Source organism: Neovison vison, chromosome 1 (genome assembly GCF_020171115.1).
Source record: "Neovison vison isolate M4711 chromosome 1, ASM_NN_V1, whole genome shotgun sequence".
Lineage (NCBI taxonomy): Eukaryota > Metazoa > Chordata > Mammalia > Carnivora > Mustelidae > Neogale > Neogale vison.
In genome coordinates, this window is record NC_058091.1 from 301970713 (window position 1) to 301996146 (window position 25434).

General features: G+C 34.9%; 1 pseudogene; it reads right to left on the bottom strand.

Annotated features, from left to right (window-relative positions):
• The window catches only part of LOC122895773, a 42329-nt pseudogene extending 29242 nt beyond the window's left edge, over positions 1-13087 (bottom strand).
• Positions 13088-25434: the final 12347 nt, after the last annotated feature.

Consider the following 25434-nt stretch of genomic DNA (forward strand, 5'->3'; position numbering starts at 1 on the left):
GAGTGGCATGTTTGTCTGGCCTTGGATTTTAGCAAATGTCAGATTGGAGACCCAGGCTTCAGGGGCAGAACCCCAAACTGCCGCTCCTACCCTTGCCCCTGTGGCTTATAGAAGGCTAGATTTGAAGTCCAGGCATACCCCATTCACTCCGAAATTCTGGCCTCAGGCATTCCCTACCCTACACAGTCTTTAGGCCAGAGCCCTCACTCTGAGGTGAGTCACCAAAAGGCTGTGACTCTGGTAAGGGGAGTGGTGGTCAAGGAGGGTGGGGAAGCAAGGTGTCCAAAGTATTGGGATTCATGGGTGGTAGAAGCCAGATTCCTTACAGGCAAGTCTTGGGAGGAGGGGCCTTGGAAGAGGCAACCAGGTAGTTCTCATCCCAGGACTGTCCTGCCAGCCCAACAGAGCTCCTGAGCCCATGAGATTGGGCTTTCACTGGGAAGAGGAAAAAAACAACAAAAAAAGGCTGTATATTATATTATATATATGATAAAATGCTATGTAATTGATCGTGAAGATAGTTCTCTTGATTACAAAAACAAAACAAAATAAAAACAACACACAGAAGTTATTTAATCTAGAATAGGTGTTGGATCTAGGTTAGGACCATGAGAAAGTAGGGTAAGTGTGTGGGTTTGTGAATAGGAAGAAATAAGGAGAAAATTTATTTTAGTCTAGGTATTTGAGTGTCTAGAATATTCCTCTAAATTTGTTCAAATGCAAAGAATTGTAAACTAATTGCAATGTACTACACTGTGCTAGATTTTTTTTCCCACAGGGTACTGATAAATCCAAGTGTTTAGCCAATCATCAGAATGGCAGTCACATCCAGACACAGACACTCCTCTGTTGCTCATGGCCAAGAAGATGGGGGAGACATGAAGTGGAAAGATACTGACATTGACCTTAATGCCCACTTGGAGGTTTCCAAGCAGATCCAGGATCACATCAGATGGCAGGCAAAGATTAACTATACAATTTCTTGACTTGGTTTCCAGGTTCTCCAGGGGATGGGCGTGGGGGGAGACTTCCTAGCAATAAATCTCCCAACCGATTGATACTTTCTAAGTTTCTTTCTGCCATTATTCTATCTTCCTTATGAAATCCCAATAATCAGTAACATATATTTCTGTTTTCTCTTCAGTATGCTATAAAGAATAAAACTTGAAACAGACTACTAAACACATTTTGAAGACTAATACTCAAATAATTTTTACATCATAGACTGTGTATCTCTATGGGTAAGCCATGATATGTGCAGAAATATAATTTTTACACTTTGACATAAAAACACAGCAATCTGAATACCTCCAGAGAGGAAGATGATATCGCTTTAAAGAAAATAATGAAAACAAATGCCTTAAAATTTTCAGGATGGACATTGTCATCCACTAGAAATATTATCCACAGATATAACTAGTTTATTTTGGGAACTAGACAGTGGTTATGGAGTTTAATGTAGGGGAAAATATTTCAGAAACAGAGGCATTAAAGATTACAGTGTTTAACCGATAAATGCTCAATATCTTAACTATATAGTTATTAACACTCCCAAAAATCATCATTGCAAAGTGACATTTCTCATTACATGTTGGCCTCTGTATGTGTGTGTGTGTGTGTGTGTGTGTGTGTCTATTTCACAGAATATGGTATACTGATTCTCCTAGTTAGACTACTCTCAAATTATATTTAGTTTTAATATCTCTATTTAGCCAACATTTAATAAAATGTTTTAATTTACGTAGTTAATTTGAAAATATCACTCCACTCTAAATAAAAAATGCTATATAAAAAATAAAAACTATTTTTAATCCTATCATGCAAATACAGCTATTATTAATAGACTGCTATATGTCCTTTGGGTGAAGTTTATATGCAGCGCCAATTACATTTATGAGAATTGACTTATGCCAATTTGCATTAGTATATTATAAAATCTCAATCACAACTCTAGGCACAAAATTCAAAATAATGTGAAATGCCCGCAGATTAAAATTTTGTTAAAATTAATTAATTTTAAAGTTTATTAATTAATTAAAATTAATTAATTAAAATTAATTTTGAACTTCAACAAATTTCAAAAGTTTTTAGATGTTGCCACATTACACCACTACTTAAGCTGAAATAGAGAAACACCTGACTTCGTAGGATAAACCTTGAATTAGGGAAGTTTTGAATTGAGCCCAGTATTCAGGCTTGCATCACTCACAAACATATCACATTCCTGAGTATATTTCCATTTCTTTGCTTACATGTATAGACTATGAGATTCCCAGTGGAACCTCAGTCAAATCTCCCTGAAGATCTCCTAAGACTTACCAAGTATTTATTTTAAAAAGAAATTAGAGTGAATAAGAAGGTATACTTTAAAACAATGGCCATTATCCAGCTTACACCAAGATTGATTATAGATATTTTAACAAGGGTGGCAGATGTCACAAAGTGTTTAACATAATATCTGTGAAGACTCACTTTTATCTGGAAATTCTACTTCCTTGTAATTTACTATTTATATCAAAGAATACCGGGAGATGTGTCCATTGAACTTGCCTAAGTGATTTTTGGATGGCTCCCTGATCCACAGTTTACAGTCTCACTGAGGTAATAAATAGTCTCAAAACACCATTTACAAAAACCACCTGTTAGTGAGCAAAGAGCTTGACTATTGGTCCCTAGTAAATCTGTTAAGAAACCTACCCTCCCCCCACAAAAAACTATGCTTTGATGCACTGAATTACTTTGACATGTGAACAAATCCTATCATTAACTGATGCCTGAGAAAAGTATAATGTCAACATGTCATTTGACATTTCCATAGCAAAGGGAAAAAAAAAAAAAGAAAATGTACACACAAACCCTCCAGTGGGGTTTGTTTTCTGATATTTGAAGTGATGTTCACGTTATTATGCTTTAAACTATGTACACATATTTCTTATGCTTTAAAGAAGTATATTCTTTAAAGAAGTGTATTCTAGCTTAAGGAAATAAGTCTTAACTGAAATTTGACAAGGTGCTGATCTGTTCCATCATCTGCTTTTTTCACTTTACATGATGGTATGAGTGTTTCCTTCTGTCAGTAAGTCGTCTGTGACAACTTGATTTTTGTTAACACCCCCGCTGCTACTATGGCTGGGCTCCTACCTATGCCATCACCTTATGGTGAATACTTACCCTTCTCCCTCAGTTCAGGCTATAAAGACACTGAGAAACAGGGGGATATATGATGTATCAAGGTAACATTATCTAGTAAGTAATGAACCCCAGATTTCAGTTCATGTGATAACTCTCAGTCATAATTACTAACACTGTCTCACCAATGACTCCTAAAATTCTCCCATCAAAATGTACCATAATTCATCTGAATGGGTATTTAGATATGTTTTCAAATTAATCTTTTGTAAATAACGATATATTATATAATTATACATAACATAACATACATACACATAGTATACAGCCTTTCATTTGTTTCCCTTTTTTTTTTTTTTTAGTGAAACCAAGTTAATGCAGATTTATATTCCAGGATTTGTCTCTATTATAATGTTTATATATTTTATTTCATATATGGTTTCTTTTAAAGAAATAAATGCTTGGGCACCTGGGTGGCTCAGTGGGTTAAGCCTCTGCCTTTGGCCCAGGTCATGATCTCAGGTTCCTGGGATCCAGCCCCGCATTGGGCTCTCTGCTCAGTAGGGAGCCTGTTCCCCACCCCCTGCTTACCTGTCTGCCTGCTTGCGAACTCTCTCTCTCTCTCTCTCTGTCAAATAAATAAATAAAATCTTAAAAAAAAAAAAGAAATAAATGCTTACCCCATGCTGAATGATATTTTTGATGAAATATGTGCAAATGGTTTACTTTATATAACTGTGAAAATAACATTAGTTGCTGACTAAGCACTTTAAATATGATGAACATCTTACCTCAAAAACAGGAAATGTGGAGTCAAAATACTTCACAGAGTAAATGCAAGAGAAGAGCTGGAAATTAAATAGGTAGAAAATTCATATTCCTTTTACACACATGAGACTTTTGAGCCCATGTTAGTCTTAAGCATTTGACAATGTCTTTTCTTAATAAGCTTTTTTTTTTTAAGATTTTATTTATTTATTTGACAGACAGAGATCACAAGTAGGCAGAGAGGCAGGCAGAGAGAGAGGAGGAAGCACCACCAAGGAGAGAGCCTGAGGTGGGGCTCAATCCCAGGACCCTGGGATCATGACCTGAGCCGAAGGCAGAGGCTTTAGCCCACTGAGCCACCCAGCATCCTTTCTTGATTAAAGCTCTCCACAGTGTATATAAACAGGTACATTCCTCAATATCATTAAAGCAACCTATGAAAAACCCACAGCGAATATTGCTCTCAATGGAGAAAATCAGAGCTTTCCCCCTATGGTCAGGAACTTGGCAGGACTGTCCACTATCACCACTGTTGTTCACCACAGACTAGAACTGCTAGTCAGTGGACAATGAAAAGAAATAAAAGGCATCTGAATCAGCAAAGAAGTCAAATTCTCACTCTTTGTAGATGACAGGATACTTTATGTGGAAAACCCAAAAGACTCTACCTCAAAATTGCTAGAACTCATACAGGAATTCAGTAAAGTGTCAGGATATAAAATCAATGCACAGAAATCAGTTGCATTCCTATACTCCACCAAGACAGAAGAAAGAGAAATTAAGGAGTTGATACCATTTACAATGGCACCCAAAACCATAAGATACCTAGGAATAAATCTAATCAAGAAGGGAAAAGAGCTGTACTCAGAAAGCTGTAGAATACTCTTGAGATAAATTGAGGAAGACACAGAAAAATGGAAAAACATTCCACGCTCATGGATTGAAAGAACAAATATTGTTAAAATATTTATGCTACCTAGGACAATCTACACATTTAATGTAATCTCTATCAAAATATCATCAAGTTTTTTCACAGAAATGGAACAAATAATCCCCAAATTTGTATGGAACTAGAAAAGATCCCAAGTAGCCAAAGGAATGTTGAAAAGGAAAACCAAAGCTACTGGCATCACAATTCTGGACTTTAAGCTCTATTGAAAAGCTGTGATCATCAAGACAGTATGGACCCGCACAAAAACAGACACATAGACCTTTATATCTTAACAAAACATACCTTTGATGTTGTTTCTTGCTGTGTAAAAAAAGAATTTATTATTAGGAATAAGTTTTAAATAATGCCTTTATTATGTCTGAACCTTCCTTATTCAAAAGACAAAATGTTATAAAAGTATATAAAGCTGTAGGCAATTTTATTAAGAACAAAAATGTATAACTGTAAGTTTATAGATTTTAGTAATAATTTAACTTTTTTTCTACACACACACACACACACACACACACAGAGCCAGGTGTAATTTGTATTCTCTAACCTTATTGAATAATTTTCATTATTCACCTATTCATTCATTTTGTGCATGCTTCTATTTCTTGCCTCCATCTTATTTTTTTCTGTTCCAATTCTTATCTCTCCAATTTCTGCACATATTTTTTGGTTAATTTTTGTACGTATTTTTGCAGTTTCTCTGAATTCTTACAGAACAGATGGAGTACCAATTAATGTTTAACTCTGATAGGGGTGTCGTCAATCACTGTCTCCATTTGGAAGTCTCAAGTCTAGTTCTGTTGCGTCAATTACAGGTGCAGGTGGAGGTCTGAGTCACCCATCACCCTTCTGTTAGGTTTCCAGGATACAACTCCCTCTTACTTGACAATCAGGGGACCCTGGGGTATTGTTTGAGGAAGAATGTATTCCAATGGTGAGAAAAATGGTAGGACAGGAGGTATCATTAACACTATGTATTCAGATAATGAGCTGCTGATGTTTAGAAAGAAAGCAATAATGGCAGGCACAGCTAGCCCAGTCCTTGAATTTTGACAGTGTCTTTTTCTTGTGGGAATAAGATTTGGGAGATTTATGTGTGTTAAGTTAACCTTTGCTTTGCTCCTGGTCTATCAAATATCAGATTCTACATGATTATTTGCAATCCTTTTTTCTTGTGACAATCTTGCTTCTCCCAATATTTAAACCCTAAAAGTCAGCAAAAGAAATATGTATATTTGTATTTCTACAGAAATAAATAATGGGGAAAAAGACTATATAAGTCACTGTAGCAATACAATCTGGAAATACCATATTTCACAGCACTGTCATTTGTCTCTATAAAACAATCATCTTCTAATCCCACTTCACATTAATTTCTGAGTCAAACTTCAATATTGGGAATTTCAAGAGATATATGGATATTGTCATTTGGGAACTCAAAAAATGAGACATTATTTTTTGAATAATTTTTTTTTCTTGTTCATGTACTATATGAGCTCTGTAAACTTGAAAAAATTGTTTTTCCCCTGTGCCTTGCCCAAACACAATCTCTTTTACTTTGTGATGAACCAAAACAAATTATAATGCTCTTTAAATCCTTTAATCATTATTTCTTCTGGGCCTAAATAAAGGATGCTGGCTGGATATGTGTGTTTTAAGAGATGTAAACACTATAAAAATAGCATTTCATATGCTCGGTGGAATTGACTTGAGTAATCATAGTAAACCAGAAACCTGAAAGAACTTCAAATTTATAATTAAAAAAATACCTTTGCGAATTGTACTAAGTTAATTTTTTCTCATAGTTGTGTCGTTGATCTCATGATCACAATTTTATCCATCAAAGGACAAGGCAAAGTCACCAACTGCAAATATTACCAACACAAACATTTGTCTGCATATGAAAACTTTCCAGTATGTATTATGTGCAAACAATGGATTTCAGTGGAATTCCCACAGAGCTGCCTTGTGGCAATCCTGGGTCAAATGCAAGCCCAAAACAGAACCCATGCTGTAATAACAGGATGGTGCAGATCTTTAGTTAATGTTGAATTCCACTCTCGTCCTGCCCCTAGGTTCCCATATAGATGCATGTGGAGGCAAAGCTGTCAGTTAGATTCATGTTAATGAGAAATCCGAGATGAAACGAACACTGGAGTAACTTTCCTCTGCTTCTCTATATCACAACTGAAAAAAACAAACTCTATCACTAAAAAGAGAAGTTATGAACTGGCAATCCAAGTGATGAAAAATAATCATCTTATAATTTTACATAAAGCATTGTAAAATGTATTAAACAGGTATTACTCTTGTTTTTTAAAGAATATTACATTTAAAATGCAAAAATGTAACAGTTTTATTTCTTTATATGAAAAATTTAAAAATCTCTCTTCCCTAATCCATTTATGGGTCATTAGATTTGACAAAATTTTTACTAGAATGTTACATAATGATAATACTCTAGCTTCCTATAATAACAATTACACAAAACCCGGTTTTAGCATTATGGTCTTTGTTAAAATGTTAAGAGTCTTGTGACAATTGTCTCCATACGCATCATGACACGGTATTTTTGAAGACACTATCAATTTTGTTGTTTTGGGTCCCTATATGAAAATTTCACTCAGACTTTATTACTCTATGAAAGCACTGTCTTTCCCAAAAGGTTTGGTAAGCATCTTTTTATAGGATAATTAGACTCCTGAAACACATCATGTTTATGTTCTTGCTTTCCCTGTCCCAGAACCCAGAACAAAGATGTCTGCTCATTCTCAGTTGCTCCTCTAGGGCTAGGTTCTTTGGAAGAGTTATTTTCTTCTCTTTCCATAGTTTTGTTTTTTTGGTGTTTTGTTTGTTTATTTGTTTTGTTTTGTTTTGTTTTGTAGCATCATTGGATTTTGCCTCGATTGCTCTATGGTTTTATTATAATTGTAACTTTTATTACATGTTTCCTCAAACAATTTGATAGTATGCTCCTTTTTTGCTGGTATTATCTCAATTAATCCACAAAGCATTGTTTTGCTACAACTATTATTATTTATGTATTTATATTATACACATTTTAGAGGAAATTGGTAGTAGCAAAGTTAAGAAATTTGAGCAGGATTGCATGGCTAATATTGCTTAGGTTTCTGGGTGGATTCAAAAGCTGAGACCCTAGGCATAGTGTTCCATTGTAAAGGAGAAACCTGTTCATTTTCTTCCTTCCTCTGACCCTCCCTTTACTTCTTCTCTTTTTTTTTTTACCTTTTTTGTTCTTTCATGTTTTCCTCCTTTCTTTCAAGAAATCTTATGGAGCCACCATTCATACTGTGCGCCGTCATGATAAGTGCTGGGAGAGTAGATGACAGAGAGTGAACCAGGACACTGGGTGTTTCCACAAAAGAGAAAGGTCTATTTCACCCTATTCATCCTCATCTTCAAATACGGAGTTAAAATTTAATACACGTCCTCTCATTTCTAAAATATGGCAAACAACTTTTCTGTTTTACCCTCGAAGGCATTTTGGTATTTATGGAACAGTTTTAGAAGATCTAGGTAAAGAAATCAAAGATCCAAACTTGTAGTGAAAACATTTTCCACGAGGACATGTTTAACTTACAACATAGTAGCCAGTGAATTACATGGTGGCTAGACTTTTTGTTAACATATGACCCTTGCCATTCTTACCCTTTTACCCCAAGCCTAGACTGTAAAATGTTCAAGTGTCATGATGACTTAATAACAGGAGAGCTATAGGTTGAATGTTCCTTTTGTGGCCTATTCCTTCTGCAAAATTCTGACTAATGGGGCTAAAGGACCTTGCCCTACATTAATATCTCTAGTTGAAAATTCACTATCTTCTTGTGATTATGAGTAAGCTCTTGGTTGCTGTTTTTTTCTCCCTCTCATTTTCTTTGTCACTATCTTTCAAAAAGTATCATTTTTCAAAATTGTTCCTTCAGAATTTCATTTAGCCCCTGACAGCTCATCTCTAATTTTTAGATTTCTTCTTAGTAGTGATAATGTGTCTTCCTGGCTATTAACACGAATATTCCATTGAGTGTCATTTCACAATTTAAAAATTAGTGGCCCGCAGCACATGCCTAATCTCTTCATTCAGAACATTGACTCAATGTCATGCATTTTTTGGCTCTCCCCAGCCTTTGGCACACTATTTTATACATACATATATTTTAAAGATTTTATTTATTTATTTGTCACAGAGAGAGGCAATGAGAGAGGGAACAGAAGCAGAGGGAGTGGGAGAGGGAGAACCAGGCTTCCTGCTGAGCAGGAATCTCGATGCAGGGCTTGATCTCAGGACCCTGGGATCATGACCCAAGCCAAAAGCAGACATCCAAATACTGAGCCACCCAGGCACCCCCATTTTATATTTTTAATATGGGATTTTTATCCCATTGAAATTGTACATAACTGACAAAAATTATATCAAATACATCTATATTTATTAAAATATATATGATAAAATATTATATACATATCAATAAAATGATTTTTTTATTGAACTCTGTGTAAAGGTCATAATATCTATGGTTTCAATATTTAATAGGTTTTTATAATTTATTATAAAGTTTTAAATGTTTATGTTTATTAATTCACGTGTTAAGCCTGAGGTGTAGGTCTAACACCTGGTTACACTTTACTGATGAGGACTGAGTCCAAAAGAGATTAAACAGTGGTCAAGTCCCAAGGTTGGTGTCGGAGACCTGGTTCTAACAACAGGTTCCACCTCTCTGCTATACTCTGCTGGGTCCTAAGCCTCTGAGTTACCTTGCTCCAAGACATACACTTACTCTATACAGTGTGCTGCCACACGGAGAGAAATCAGTCACTAGCTTAAACCAACTTTTAAAAATGCCATGTTGGGGGCGCCTGGGTGGCTCAGTGAGTTAAAACCTCTGCCTTTGGCTCAGGTCATGATCTCAGGGTCCTGGGATCGAGCCCCACATCGGGCTCTCTACTCAGTGGGGAGCCTGCTTCTCCCTCTCTCTCTCCCTCTGCCTGCTGCTCTGCCTACTTGTGATCTCTGTCCGTCAAATAAATAAATAAAATCTTTAAAAAAAAAAAAAGGCCATGTTGCAAATTTTGGGAAAGGAAAGAATACTGCTATTCTCATTTCAGAAATGTTAAGTGCTCAGTTTGCTACCAGATAGCAGATACATAGGATCATATGTAAACATGACTAGATAGAATACTTGCTTAGTTAGATCTTCCTTTGTAATTCTGTAAGAATTTTCCATTGAATCTTTCTTTTTTTTTTTTTTAATGCTAATGATTTTTTTACCTCAGGAAAGGCTTGACGAGATTAAAATAGATAAATGGCTCCGCAGAGGAAGTTTCTATAGTAACAGAAAATACATAAAAGAGAGAAGCCCCAAAATGTAACATTCAATTCACACTGAAAAGATGCATTTATTCTATTTATAAATCTAATACCAAGTTGGATTTAATGTTAATTCCCCATCTTCAACAACAGTCTCTAGTTAATTTGTCTTAAAAGCCCATATATTGTTGGTTCTTGAAAGATAATTGAAGTGAAATCATTTGCATTTTCTACCATGAAAGGGAAATGTGGACAACTAAAAGAAACAATGTTGAGACATGCATTTACATCTTCATAAGGCTCTTTTAGCACCCCTGCTGAGCCATCTTTCCTCCCTCCCGCTCCCCCCACCCCCCCCCCCCCGCCCCGTACTTCCTCCTCACCCCATTCCCCCACTCGTACATCAACTTCAAAAGGAGTCTACCTTCCATTCTGTCCTTAAGCACTCTGTCTATGAAGATATTTAATCTCATTTACCACATTTCCGACCAGATATGCAAGATTCTTTTTCCTGTAGAGCATTTACACATCCTAGTTTGACCCAATCTAACACTCCTTTCTTTCCTCAAATAATCCCTCTAATTTCTGGGACTTAAAATCTGTCACAAGTACAATTCTTATAATGAGCTCCATCTGTTTTATAAAACCCCCTTTAACTTTGGTTTTAATTAGAACCTAGTTACACTCTAAGAGCGACAGTTCCCCATTTTGAAGTCTTAACTCTGTGTGTGTGTGTGTGTGTGTGTGTGTGTGTGTGAATGTATGTGTTTTCATTCTCCATGTGGCTGCAGATGGCATAGGTAAATTCCTTACAATGCATTGCTGCTTCTAGGCTATTTTTCATCTTCAAAAACCCCCACTTTAAGACTATATTTGAAACTATATATATGTACTATCTCTCATTGCTATACTAATTATCTTTCCAGGGATTTCTTCACTTTATAAAATATTTGCTCTCTTGATTTACTGTCTTTATTTCTCCTGCACACTTGGATTACAATTAGAATTCCTCAATAATTGGTCCAACATATGACCTTATATACTTAATACTCTCCTCTAAGTTGGTTCTCTTGATCTTCTATATCTCAGTTAATGACCTTATCATTCGTCCAGTGAGATCACAGTCTGGGAGCTTTCCCTGACTCTTCCTTTACTTACACCTCATTACTTACTCATCAGCAAGTCCTACAACAGGTAAACATGTAGATGCATTAAGCCCATTTTAAGCAATTTGTATTTTATTGTGAATATGATTACAATCCAATGGAAATTTTTGAATAAGGAAAAGGATTTGACTTGAACACACATCTATTGTTAATCCATAGTGAATCGACAGAAGTGCAACACTCATGGAAGCAGGAAGAATTCAGGGAGGTTATTTCAATATCAAAGTGAAATAAAACATTGGTACAGATTTGGGTAGATTTCAGTAAAATAGATGAGAAGTGGATACCCTACCAGATGTCCACGCAAATCTGGCATGCAAGTTTTCATGCTGATTCTAAAAGACAAGGAGCTCACCCTTGCTTTCAGGCTTGTCAGTTTGTTGTTCTCTTGACTTTGAGATAGTCCCCCATTCTTTTGCAGATCATCAATGCACTTTATACTGTCTGTTCAAACATACCCTCAGAAATGCCATCTCAATACACCTTTAAATATTTCCCAACTGTCACAGTCTGTTTTACCATCTGATTTTTCCTTATCTCATGTATATGATATATGTAACATATACATATAAAATACATCAATCATATGCATGTGTGTATATACACCCTTATGTATTATTATTGTTATGTATTTATTTCTTTCATATTATTTACAATCAGATGACTCATAAACTCTGGTCTTTTGATCATCTTTTCAACAATTAATCTTTAGCACCTATAACAATCAAAAAACACATGATATGTCAAGTACTCATTGACTAAATAAATGAAAGTTTTGTCACATTTAGAGCTTGGAGAAAAGTGTAGAATATTTTCAAGTGGGTGTAATTTATACCAACTTCTTTATTTCTTATAAAGAAATAAGGTAAGAAATCTTAAACCTAGAGAAAATAACCAAAATATTTAAGAATATCACCAAACCAGGGCGCCTGGGTGGCTCAGTGGGTTAAGCCGTTGCCTTCGGCTCAGGTCATGATCTCAGGGTCCTGGGATGGAGTCCCGCATCTGCTCAGCAGGGAGCCTGCTTCCTCCTCCTTCTCTCTCTACCTGCCTCTCTGCCTACTTGTAATCTCTCTCTGTCAAATAAATAAATAAAATCTTTAAAAAAAAAAAAAAGAATATCACCAAACCATCTCATAGAGAGGACTAAACTAAATTTTCAGTTCCAAATCTCTACTCCTTGACAATGCATTAAACAGATGGGCATTTTATATACGTTTCAATGGGAAGACAATTGGCTATGAAATGAGATGCATTTGTCTCAAAACTCTGTCTGTAACCATCTTTTTTTTTTTTTTTTTTTTTTAAGACAATGGGATCTTGGGCAGATCATTTAAACATTTTGAGTTTTACTTCTTCAATCTGTTAAATGACAGTACTAGAATTTCTCTTGCAAATTTATGGCAGGTTTATCAACTTTCTACGGGAAGTGCCAAATAGCGGACACATGTCACAACACACCTAAGTAAGTGATAGTTTTATGGAGGTGTTGGTGCAGCTATTGTGTTGGTCTTGATTATCACTGCTACTCTGAGCTCAACTTGGAATGGTCAAATGTTTTTATTTACAGTAGCCCCTCCCCCTCTTATCCACAATTTCATCTTCCTTGGTTTTAGTTATCCACAGTCAACTGTGGTCGAAAAGCAGACAATCCTGTTCTCGACTTACCTGTGGAAGGCCAGTCTGGCCTAACACTACCCCACAACGCCTGCATCGTACATCGCACTTCATCACATCACATAGGCATTTCATCATCTTGCATCATCACAAAAAGAAGAAAGGAGAGCAATAAGATATTGTGAGAGAGAGAGGCCACAGTCACATAATGTTTTATTCCAATATATGGTTATAATAATTCTATTTATTTATAATAATAATATTATAAAAAAAGAAAAAATTTAAAAAGTTTTTTTAAATTTAAAAAGTTATAAATAATTCTACTTATAACTATTAGTTATGGCTGTTAATCACTTGCTGTGACTATTTTACAAATTAAACTTTATTTATGCATAAGAGATAACATAGCATGTGTAGGGTTCAGTACTGTCCATAGTTTTCAGGCATCCTTTCGGAGTCTTAGAATGCATCCCTTGTGTATGATGGGGCAACTGTAGTTAGCTCTCTACTAATGAACGATATTCCTCAGGATGGCTATCTTGTAAAATTATGCTGGGAATGAATGACATATTTCTCCTAGAAAAAGCAGTTTGTGTTTTATTATGAATAAAATATGCTTCTATTTATTAAAAAGTTATATCTTTGTTTCTAATTCGAATAATCCTTCTGTCAAGAAATGTATCAAGTCATATTCATCTCTTTTCATTTGAACTTATGCTATGGATTTATTCAATCATATTAATAGCTACTCTATCATTATCTAATTCCAACTTTTTTTCACTAACAAATTACTTAAGACTGTGTATATATATTTATGTATATGTATATTTTTTTTCACAGTTTCAGATGTGGAATTTATTTAAATTAATCTCAGATTATTTTTCCTGGAAGTATCTTCTGTACAATATATTCAGGGCATTTGTTTTAGTTTTTGTGGTGCAGAGCTGTCCCCACACAACTCCAGCTGTCAAAAAGAAGGCATTTCATTATGTGTGGGAGTGTTGTCTGACAGCCTAATGGATAAATGACATATTTAAACAATTTTATTATATTAAAGATTTTTGACTAAAATGTTTTAAGGTTATTTCATTCCCTATAGTAAATGACATATTTTAGAAACTTGAAGCTGATGTTCCTCGTTTAACCTGTCAATTATAGTTCCAAAATCTACAGTGTTCAGAAGGCAATGCCATAAGCATAGCTCTTTACATATTTTGTACATTTTTCTTGAATTAATAACTTCCAGGATTTGATCATACACTTGTGCCTAACTTAAAAATATTGATTATCGATAATGGATTTCTCATTAAAGATATCCTTAAGAGGGAGTCAAGTTAAATATAGCTTGTGATTAACATTCCTCAGTAAAAAGTCCTATTTCAGGGCACCTGGGTAGCTCAGTCATTAAGTATCTACCTTCAGCTGAGGTCACGATTCTAGGGTCCTGGGATCAAGCCCCACTTGGGCTCCCTCTCCCTCTCTCACTCCCCCTGCTTGTGTTTCCTCTCTTGCTGTGTCTCTCCCTGTCAAATTAATAAGTAAAATCTTAAAAAAGAAAAAGTCAGATTTCTTTATATTTTCTGGAACTACATAGCTTTCTTCTCCCTCAAACTTCACAACTAACGCTTCTCCTGATTGGCTTTCTTTTCCTCTTCCTTGAAGTTTCAGCGTGCTTTTTTTTATGTTCTTTATTATCTGCATTTCCTCCCGCCTCCAGAAATTATATTTGGGCTTGAATGTTTGACAGTCACCTCTACGTGGATAAAAAATTGTACAATAATAGGAAGACTAAGTTTTACTTTCATCTCAAAGTATTTTCCAGTGTTCCACAGATGGATAACTTGTTCTGAAGGGATGAAGTCCAAAGAACATTTTCTGGAGCAAAAACAACTACAACAGCAGCATAAGAAAACTTACCCTAGGGCGCCTGGGTGGCTCAGTGGGTTAAGCCGCTGCCTTCGGCTCAGGTCATGATCTCAGGGTCCTGGAATCGAGTCCCGCATCGGGCTCTCTGCTCAGCAGGGAGCCTGCTTCCCTCTCTCTCTCTCTGCCTGCCTCTCCATCTACTTGTGATTTCTCTCTGTCAAATAAAGAAATAAAATCTTAAAAAAAAAAAAAAGAAAAGAAAACTTACCCTAGGGGCACTTGGGTGGCTCAGTAGGTTAAAGCCTCTGCCTTCAGCTCAGGACATGATAGGGTCTTGGGATCGAGCCCCACATCAGGTTCTCTGCTCAGCAGGGAACCTGCTTCCCCCCCCATCTCTGCCTGCCTCTCTGCCTACTTGTGATCTCTGTCTGTCAAATAAATAAATAAAATATTTAAAAAAAAAAAAGAAAGAAAACTTACCCTAATCATGCCAGTCCACTGGTGAAGTAGACTTCTGGCAAATTCAGAAAATAGATGCTTTTGTTGTCTGTTATCAATGTGTATGCATTCCTTCAGTAAACTTTCTCTTCTGAGGACACACACATATGTGTGTATATGTGTATATAGACATGCATGTATTTATTATGTATTATGTATTTGACAGGTTATCCATTATCCATTAAATACACATTCAGACTCATATTGCATTTCATCAAATTTAGGATGCCATTGATTTAAGCTGTGTCATTGTTTTATTTATCATTATAAGTATCAACATATATTAGTAAATAATATTATTTATTATTAAATAATATTTATTATTATAAGTTGTCATATATTAATTTATAATATGAATACATAATAATATACTATATTATGTGATATGGTAGGTATACATACTATATATATTACATAAGTACTAAAATACATATACTAATATATATAAATACTACATATATGAACACTATGTACATATATATTATTGATATATATATAAATACTATATATTCCATTTTCACAGACCGTTGGGAATTCTACAAGCACTAGACATCTTTCTGGCTAGAGTTTTTTGTTTTGTTTTGTTTTAATGGGAGCTTGAGAAGATGGGACAATGGAATTAGATAATAGATAAAAGAGCTATGTAGCAAGACAAAGTATGTATTATTTCATAGAAAGACAGGATTCTATGCAGTGCACTGGGGGGGAGGAGGGAGGGAGAAGCTGGTGTCTTTCAGCAAGATACTGGAAAAATTAATGGATAGTTGCAATACATATAAAGTCAGAAATAGAATTAGTACAGACAGATCTTGGACCTTGAAACAATTACTTAGGTTATGGTAAAATTTGACACTAGATGCATATTATATGCATTTTCTATTGCTGTTGTAGCCAATTCTCACAAATGTAGTGGCTGAAAGCAACACACATTAATTATTTCCAGGCCTGATGTTTAGAAATTCCAGGTGAATCCAGGTGGACTCAGCTAGTTCCTCTACTTAAAGTCTCTCAGAATTGAAATCAAGGAATTGTCGGCCTAGAGTTTATCTGGTACCTCTGAAGAAGAATCTCCTTTTAAGAAAATTTCTGTTGTTAGCAGAATTCAGTTCCAAGCAGTCATAGCACTGAGGTCCTGTTCCTTTGCCTATTGTCCACCAGAAATTGTTCTCAGCCATCCATATTCCCTGGTTTATGGACTCCGTCTTCCCAGACACCGACAACAAGTCACTGTCCTCCTGCCTTACATTCTCACCTCCAATAAGAGAAAGTTCTCTTGTTTCTAAACATCATGAGATAGATTAGGTCCAACTCTGTAATCCAAGGGAATGGTCCCTATCTTTTAAGTTCCATGAACCTAATTGCATCTGCAAAATACCCATAGCATATTTGGAAGAAACATTCTGCCTATCATGTATATATACATCATGCCAAAATTGTGGAAGCAGGATTTACTGAAAAATACTAGTCTAGTGTGATATTAACATGATGAATTTGAGTGCTTTATTTCGTCTCATAACTCTGTCATTTGAGTCCCCTCCTCATTCCCTAACTGCTAATATAACCAAAATTATTATAATTTTCTGTCTTCCACACTTCATTCTGTGCTCAGGAAGACTGGAGGTAGCCTCTTGTAGAATATGAATCATGTTTGCATATATGCCTAAAGGGAAACCGTGCACTCAACCCACATTCTGTTTACATAACTATTAGAGTTCTGCACTTTGGAGATGTTTGTCATTAAATACCACTAGTGCATTTATAGAATAAATCAGCACCTTTGTTTGCACTTTTGTTTGGTAAGTTCTTATATGCTTGAGTTAAATAAAAAATAGTTTTTTAAAAATTTGGCATATGTTTATTTATTTTTGAACAAATATTTATATGCAGCACCTGTCATGGTTTCTACTCTGTTCTAGATACAAGAGGTACAGCAGTTAGCCTAGACAATTCATCTGGTCATTTAGAATTTACATTTTAGATATCAATTTTTGATAGACCGAAGTGGTATGGGAGAACAGAAAGGTGTTTTTTTAACTTCTTAAAAATTAAATGTTTGATGTAGCAGCCAATAAGGAAAATTAGTTCTAGAAACACCACTTTTTTAAAAGTGCAATTAAAGAAAAAAAAATTTCCAGTTTTCCTTCCACGAGCATTTCAGAGGCTATTGACTCATTGCTTGAGGCTATAGGTAGCAATTTAATGATGCTGAAGATCTTTTGTTAGGGCAATTAAGTCATATCAATCTAATTGGTGTCTATTAAATATTTTCACCCAGGGTTTTTACATATTGGTGGAGGAGCCCCCGTCATGAGCCCTACTGTAATATCACAGGTAAGTCTTTACAGAAGAAAAATGTTGGGTGATACATGCTACTATATAGCTACTATGCTACTATATATATCAAGTCCTATAATTTAACAATAATTTTAAGAATGTGCATTGCTATAAGGGTAAAGATATTTTTATTAATTTTTTTAAGACTTTGTGTAATTTATTTGATAGAGAGACTGAGAGAGAGAGCACGAACAGGGAGGGAAGAAGACGAAAAAGCAGACTCCCTTGCTTAGCAGGGCCCTGCCTGATGCCGGGTCATGATCCCAGGGTCATGACCCAAGCCGAAGCCAGACACTTAATCAACTGAGCCACCGAGGGGCCCCAGATTTTTAAAAATTAGAACTATTAGTCCACAAATAGACACATACTTATGTGATCCCTTGATTTATTAAAAAAAGGAAAAGACGGCACTGTATGACAGTGGGAAAAGATAGTCTCATCAATAAGTTGTTTGGGTTCATCTATATCTATATAAAAGGGGTGAGATACTTTACCCCACACCACACATGCAAACTAACAACAATAAATTCAGTAGATTTTATGATAGAAATGCAATACAAAACACTAAATTATGGATATTTGAGGATAACATGCATTTCGTGACCATAAGACTGACAAAGAATTCTTGCACCAGACACCAAAAGGAAAAGACTGATAAATTGAATATTAAAGATAAGAACTTCTGTTCATGAATTACACAATTAAAAGAATTAAAAAAAAAAAAGCCACAGGGTGGAAAAATATTTTTTGAATAAGTATTGCCAACAAAATACTAATATCCAGATCATATAGAGAATATAGGCTCAATGTGTTCAAATAAATTAGAAAATAAAAAACTAAATGGTCTTGAGGTTGGAAATGGGAGTTTACAAAATAAGAATAGCTAAAACGTCCATGAATGTATGAGAAGAAAAATAAAACTTGTCATGATGCATCACTACACCATCACTGGAACATGAACACACAGCCTCTGTGGGGCAGAAGGGTTGGGGCTGAAAATATTAAGTGTTAGTGAGGAAATGGAGCAATTAAAACTAACGAACAGTATTTGTGTAATAAGTTAATAGTTCGACAACTCCACTCTAATGAACATATGTATCACCTGTGACTCAGAAATTTCACTCTGGATATAATAACAGTGCATAGAAATACAGACCAATAGATATGTACAGGGTTACTTATAAAAGCAGTATCTGTAGCATCCCTCATCTGGAAAAACATACTTGTCATAATTACACTGGATAAATAAATTTTGGAATATTCGTTCAATGTAATCCTGAATAGACTTTGAGTGGACCACTAATCCAACCATGGCATGGATAAATCTTGTAAACAATCTTGAACACAATAATAAATATTGTATTATTTAATTTATATAAAGCTTAACAACAGGCAAAACTAAGGCATGGTGGTTATCCCAAAGGAGAATTTGTGGCAGGCTACAAAAGGACTGCGTTGCGGGGGCTGGAATGTTCTATTTCTTTATAAGGTCAGAGGTTATCTAGGTATGATTATTCTCCATTTAGAAATTGTTACTGTGTACTAATTTATGTCAACAAGGCTACATATGATTTGTTGCTTTATATGTACTTATGTCTGTGTGCCTATATTCACACTTTAGTTCAAATTAAAGGAAACAAAAATGTACAGATTTGGGGCCTGTATGAGCCAAGTAAATTTTCAATTCCTAACCTCTTATACATTGTTCTGACATTGGACAAGTTACTTTAACCTCTCTGAGGTTGTTTCCTCATGTGTGAAATTAGGAATATATCACTTAACTAAAATATCTGTGAATCATAAAATTACTCGCATCTTTACATCTTTTTACGTTCCAGTCTTTGTGAGTTCGGTGTGGAATTCCACCTAACCATGGTGATGATACCAGGAGGAAAGAGCTGATACAGTCTCCACTTTACGAATGAAGACATGCAGGGTTCAAAGTCATTAATTATCTCATTTACAAGTCTTAGAGTGAGTGAGTGAAAAAGCCACCATCTTTTTTTTCTTATACTGTTCATCATATGACTGAATCTCATTTTAAATTCTGCACATTTTTGTGTTATCACAGTGATCAGGAATCTTTGGGTGACAGGTAGTAGAAAAACAGCTCAAACTGGTATAGGCAAATGGGGGAGATTTTAGAGCAAGTAAAGAAATTTGCAAAATAAGCCAGTGCCTACCTGGGAATTAGCAATGCCTGGAAAAGAATAATAGCCTGCTAACACGTGTCTCCCTGCTTGCTGTTAATTCACAGAGAAGAATTTTTAAATACATTGGTTTGGGTCCTAGACCCTCCCCTGTGGCTACAGTATGGTAGTATTGTGACTAGCAGTCCCTAGTGAGACAACAGGAGGGAGAAACTACTTAAATGTATACATGTGTGTTCCCTGAGTTGTATTTGTATATTAGGGGTAGGTTCTGGGAATACAAATCATACATGCCCACCACAAGCACTAGCATGGAAATAGCCAAGAAGTGTCAGCTGTTACCATTACTGGCATCATGTTCAGATGAAGATCTCCTTATCTTTATCCTCTAAGCCTTTCTACATATTTATTTCATATTTCATGTCTTTTCTTCCACCGTATTCTTTTTGTCATTTCTCTAAAAATACTGTGGATATTTTTATTTCTAGAATTCCCAGGATTTATGGGTCTTTTGAGACATTTTCTTTGTGGCCAACTGTCTTCAATTGAAGAATATAGAGAAGATATAGACAGGAAATTCTGCATCTTAGATGAGAGGGAAAGTAACACTCTTCAGGTAGTAAGGAACTAAATAGGGCTCATCCCTGTTAACATTTTTATAAAAGATCTATGGCTTCCTCACTCTCTTTGTCATCAAAGTGTGTTTCAAACTGCTGACAGTAGGGCTAAATCAGGAATGGATGTCAGATTGATCATATAATTGCTTTTATATAAGGCTCCTTGGTGTGTCTCTGCTTGAATACTAATCTTGAATTCAAAATCCAAAGACAAATACTCTTTTGTTTACTCATTATCAGAGATTAGGCATGTGGGTTTAGCTAATCTGTAGCTGTCTCTAATGTCCCAATGGCCTAAGGAAATTAATGACTTCCTAAATAAGTCAGAACAGTAGGGGAATATGTTAAAGTAATAGTTCTCATCCTTGAGTGAGCAGTAGAAATGCATTGGCAGCTCTTAGAAATAAGATGCGAGTCCTCATAACAGACCAATTAAAACATAATCTCTGAGCACATGTCCTGGAAATAGCATTTTCTAAATTGCTCCCTAAGTGATTGAAAATTTCCCCAAATATTATCTAAATCTTAAGAGAAATAGGATATCTAGTTATAAACCACTGCATTAATGCCAGAAAGAATTGAGCTTAATAAATATTACTTTTTTTCCCCTGTTTACTTTAACATACTTTGGAAATATTTTTATTTTATAGCATTTGAATTTTTAAGTAGAGAGGAAAAATGGTTTGGATTTCCCTCCTCTTCGGTTCATAACACTAATGAATCTGAGCACAAATGCTGAGTCAAACCTCTGTCTTTTTTTCATTTGTCTCAGCTGAGTAGAGAGAAAATGTACACCAGTTAGGCAAAGGAAAAAAAAAAAAAAAAAAAAAGAAATCCCAAAATGCTGAACTTGCTTTTGCTAAAAGTAGAACCAATTACTTTCCTGGCTTTTCTACAAGCATAAAAGGTAGCTGATGTTCAAGCAAGTTTCAAATTACAGGCACGAGCTTGTCTTACATGTAAGTCTTAATCACCTGTGGTGGTGTCATTTCTAGGTCATAAACATGCTTTGTCAGCAATTACTTACTTATTTTTTCCAAAGAGCCTGAGACTATCATTTACAGTATACCTATATATATATATATGTCCATCAAATTCATAATGCTTTTGTAATAATACAAAAATAAATACATGTCTGTGTATTCCTAGATGCATCTCATGTTTTTCTTCAAATAGCTAGATCCTTCCTTCTCTAAATGCAATTAGCAACAGTTTCATTTTCTTAAAACTTTCTCCTTATAAGAATTTTGCTTTGTTTCTCATACACATGCACACGTGCATGCATGCGCGTGCACACACACACATACACGAACATATATACATGGTCCTTCATGAAATAGAGGTCAAATATTTCAGTAGTAAACTTTACTTATATTCATTTACATGGACTTATGCCTAGAGTTACTTTTTTTTTAAATTAAATGATGTGCATAAAATATATCCTTTAAGAGCAAGAAGGTTAAATAAAGACTCCAGCATTATAATAGGTAGGTGTTATTGTTGTAATGTGTTACATATATGTCTATGATTATGTTACATACATAGGATGTTCTCAGTAAATTATGACATAACAAATAAATGATAAAATAAATAAAGACAAATTAATGAGTGAATCAATATTTCTGGATTTTCTGGTGTATACAGAAGTAGGTGTTAGGAAAAAATGGATAATTTTATTTATGGTCATGCTTTATAAAAAAAATTCTGGTGGAAATAAAATAATGTGTTTAAGTTGCCTTCTTATAAATACCATTGAGCCACACAAATATTTAAAGATTTCCACAAATCCAATATAAACAAATATTTAATCAAAACATAATAAAATTCTAGATTCAGAACTATATATTTCTTATTTTATTTCACTTATTAAACTATAAGACCAACTGCAAGACTTTTATCAGATAAAATTATGCAACTTTATTGAAAGATACTATAATAGACATAACTTAAGAGAGATATATACTATGCTATGAATAGGAAGAATACATTAAAGCTGTAGATTTTCTCTAAATACATAGTTAATGCAGTGTGTAGGCTTCAAAACACAGTAATTCATGGAGCTTACAAAGAAAATTCTCAAGGAGCACCTGGATGGCTCAGTTGGTTAAGCAGCTGACTCTTGATTTCCGCTGAGGTCATGATCTAGGGTCATGAGATCAAACCCCATGTGAGACTCTGAACTGGGCGTGGAGCCTTCTGGAGCTCCTCTTTCTCTTCCTCTTCCCCTCCCCTCCCTGCTCTCTCTCTCTTTCTCTTTCAAAAACAAAAATAATAAATATATAAGAAAATTATCAAATATGTAAAATATTGATATAGAGAGGTAATTTCTGAAAAGGATCAAGAGGGACAACTGGCTATTTCTTCATCATACCAGGATTTTTTATGAAGCAATATTAAGGTTGATATTGTGGCATTAACTCAAGATTCATCCATGAAGTAAAATCAACATCCCATAAACAGGCAAATTTGGTAGATGACAAAAGGCACTTGTCAGGTTAAGGAAAGATGGGACAGTTGAAAAAAAAATTGAAGCTAGAAAAAAAATTGATATAGAAAAATATATGGCTTTGATTTAACAATGCATACACTACTCAAAAATCAACTTCAGATGGAATAAAGTCTTACAGGAAGAAACATCACCAACAACAGAAAAACAAACAAAAAAACCCTTAGAAATACTGATTAGTAAATAGAATTGAAATCTTTTATACATTGGGTTCTTGAAAGATTTAATAAGACATAGCAAAGTTAGTCATAAAAATATATGATGGTGCATGTACTTAACTGAGAAAATAATAGAAGAGAGAAGAAAGGAGAAATTCACAGCTTATCTTTGGGTCATATATTTTAATATTTAAAAAAATACCGATTTTTCAGTATTTTTCCTATTTAATCTTAGAAGCAGTCACTGATTCCTTGAACTTGCCTTCTGGAGTACAAGCTCCATGAGAGCGAGAGCCTAGTCTCTGATCATTACCATGTCCGGTGCGGATTTGGTGCTTAGTACTTGCCGGTACTGAATGACCATTTAAGATGGTGTGATTTTGTTGTTTGACAATCTAACATTCGCCTAGGAACTAATACCTATGAAATAATTCATTAAGTTTATTTGTCAGACTAATGCACCCTCAAACAGATAAGATATTCTGTAAGAACATAAAAAAAATAACTGGGGTAAATAATGGAAGAAAACTGACAGGTATAGGTTAAGGAAAAGTTATAAATGTTAGGAATATGTTTAGGGGCAAAAAATTTGTTTTTTGTATTAAACACTCAATTAAGGATCTATTAAGAGAAATGTACAACTGGGAGAGGGGACCTTACTCTTGCTTAAGAAACCTCAAAGGTTTAAAGGTGTTTTAAAACAATGTAAATTGCAAATCTGGCCTTTCAAAATACCAGACCCACATCCCACATTTATATTTCTATTTCACTTAGGAGTTTATATGCTTATTTTGTCTGACAAAATGTACTGGGAAGGAATAAATGGGGGGGTTACTTTTTATCATTTGGCTAGCTGAGTAACTCAATTTTCCTTTAAATGCTTTTAAAAATGTGTTATGTAAGTATGCATTATAAAAAATATTAAAACATACTATAACATGTAAGTCCAATGTATATTTAATAAACATCCAGTTGTATCAAAAATATCAGGCAGTAGAGTATGATTTTCTAATTATAATGAATGTGAAATTTCATATGATTTTTTTCACCTCAATGCCTCTTCATGGTAATTTAATTATGAGAAACTGGGTATTATCTTTAATTAACAGGGCATGTTTAAATTGATTTAAAGATAAAAATGGATGATATTAATGTTCACCCAGTTCATGCTTTATACCTTGAGTTCAGATACAGATAACATATGAGACATCTTTCAGGGTAGCCATTTGTCTGAGCTTTTAACTGGCCTTGAATTATCTTTCACAGATGGCCTGGTTGGTAAGCAGATGGCTGTTTCCTTGACCTTTAAAATCTTTGTTTTTCTTTTCATAATTACCTGTGGTTTATAACGAATCAAATTCTCCATTTTATATAACTCCCTTTTATATTCCTATCACGTGTTTGCTCCAAAATATTACTTAAACAAGGAAAAAGAGCACACGTATTTGTAAGTAGATTTCAATAAAATGCGTTTTCTATTGGGGAGGGAATTGTAGAGGGGAATAACTTTTTGGATTTAAAAAACATATCCATGTCCTATCACAGTGTATGGATGGGATAGACACTTTTCCTCTTCCCATTTCCTTAAGCTAAAATTTATTCCTCCAGTAAATGTTATATAGAAGGGAGAAAAAGACGGGCAGTAGTGGGAATAAATACCTTATTTTCCCTAATGAAGACAGAGGACCTTTTATAAAGGATCTATGATTTGATCTGGTTATAGAGGATTGTTTTGAACACTTATCTAGCAGTGTGTCCAGGTGTGTCCCTAACATTGCATGGGACACCTATGTTTGCTCAGAGACTCATTGTGCAATGCTCAGTGACCATGTCAAGTGAAATCTGAGAAATATAGACTGGTATTTGGTGTCACTTCGGTATTCCTTGTCTACTTGTTGATGGAAGTGTTTGAAATTTCTCTCTAGTGGGTTAACTTTTGCAGATTCTTGAGCGACATCTAACCAAAGCAAAATGTGACAGCAACTAGGACTTTGAGGGATTTGGGAAATTTTCTGTCATTAAGAATCTAAACTAATAAAATGGCTCAGTAATGTCTCCCAATCCCAGGTCCACCATTTCATACAACACTGTTGAAGCAGCCATTTCACAGTTTGAGACTGTGAGCGTCATCAGGTCTGCATGAGTCACTTGGCAGCTTGAAAGGACACCGTGGATAGGATCTACCTCACTCAAGTCCATGGGGAATGCAGGGGAACAATGCAAAATAAACCTGTTAGAACAATGGAAATACACCTGGCAGAGCTTGCCTTGGTCTGGTTTTTACACTGTTTGACTCTTTTTGTGTAATTCCAGGTCAGACATTCGTTACTCATCTTTACATTTTATACCTCGGCAT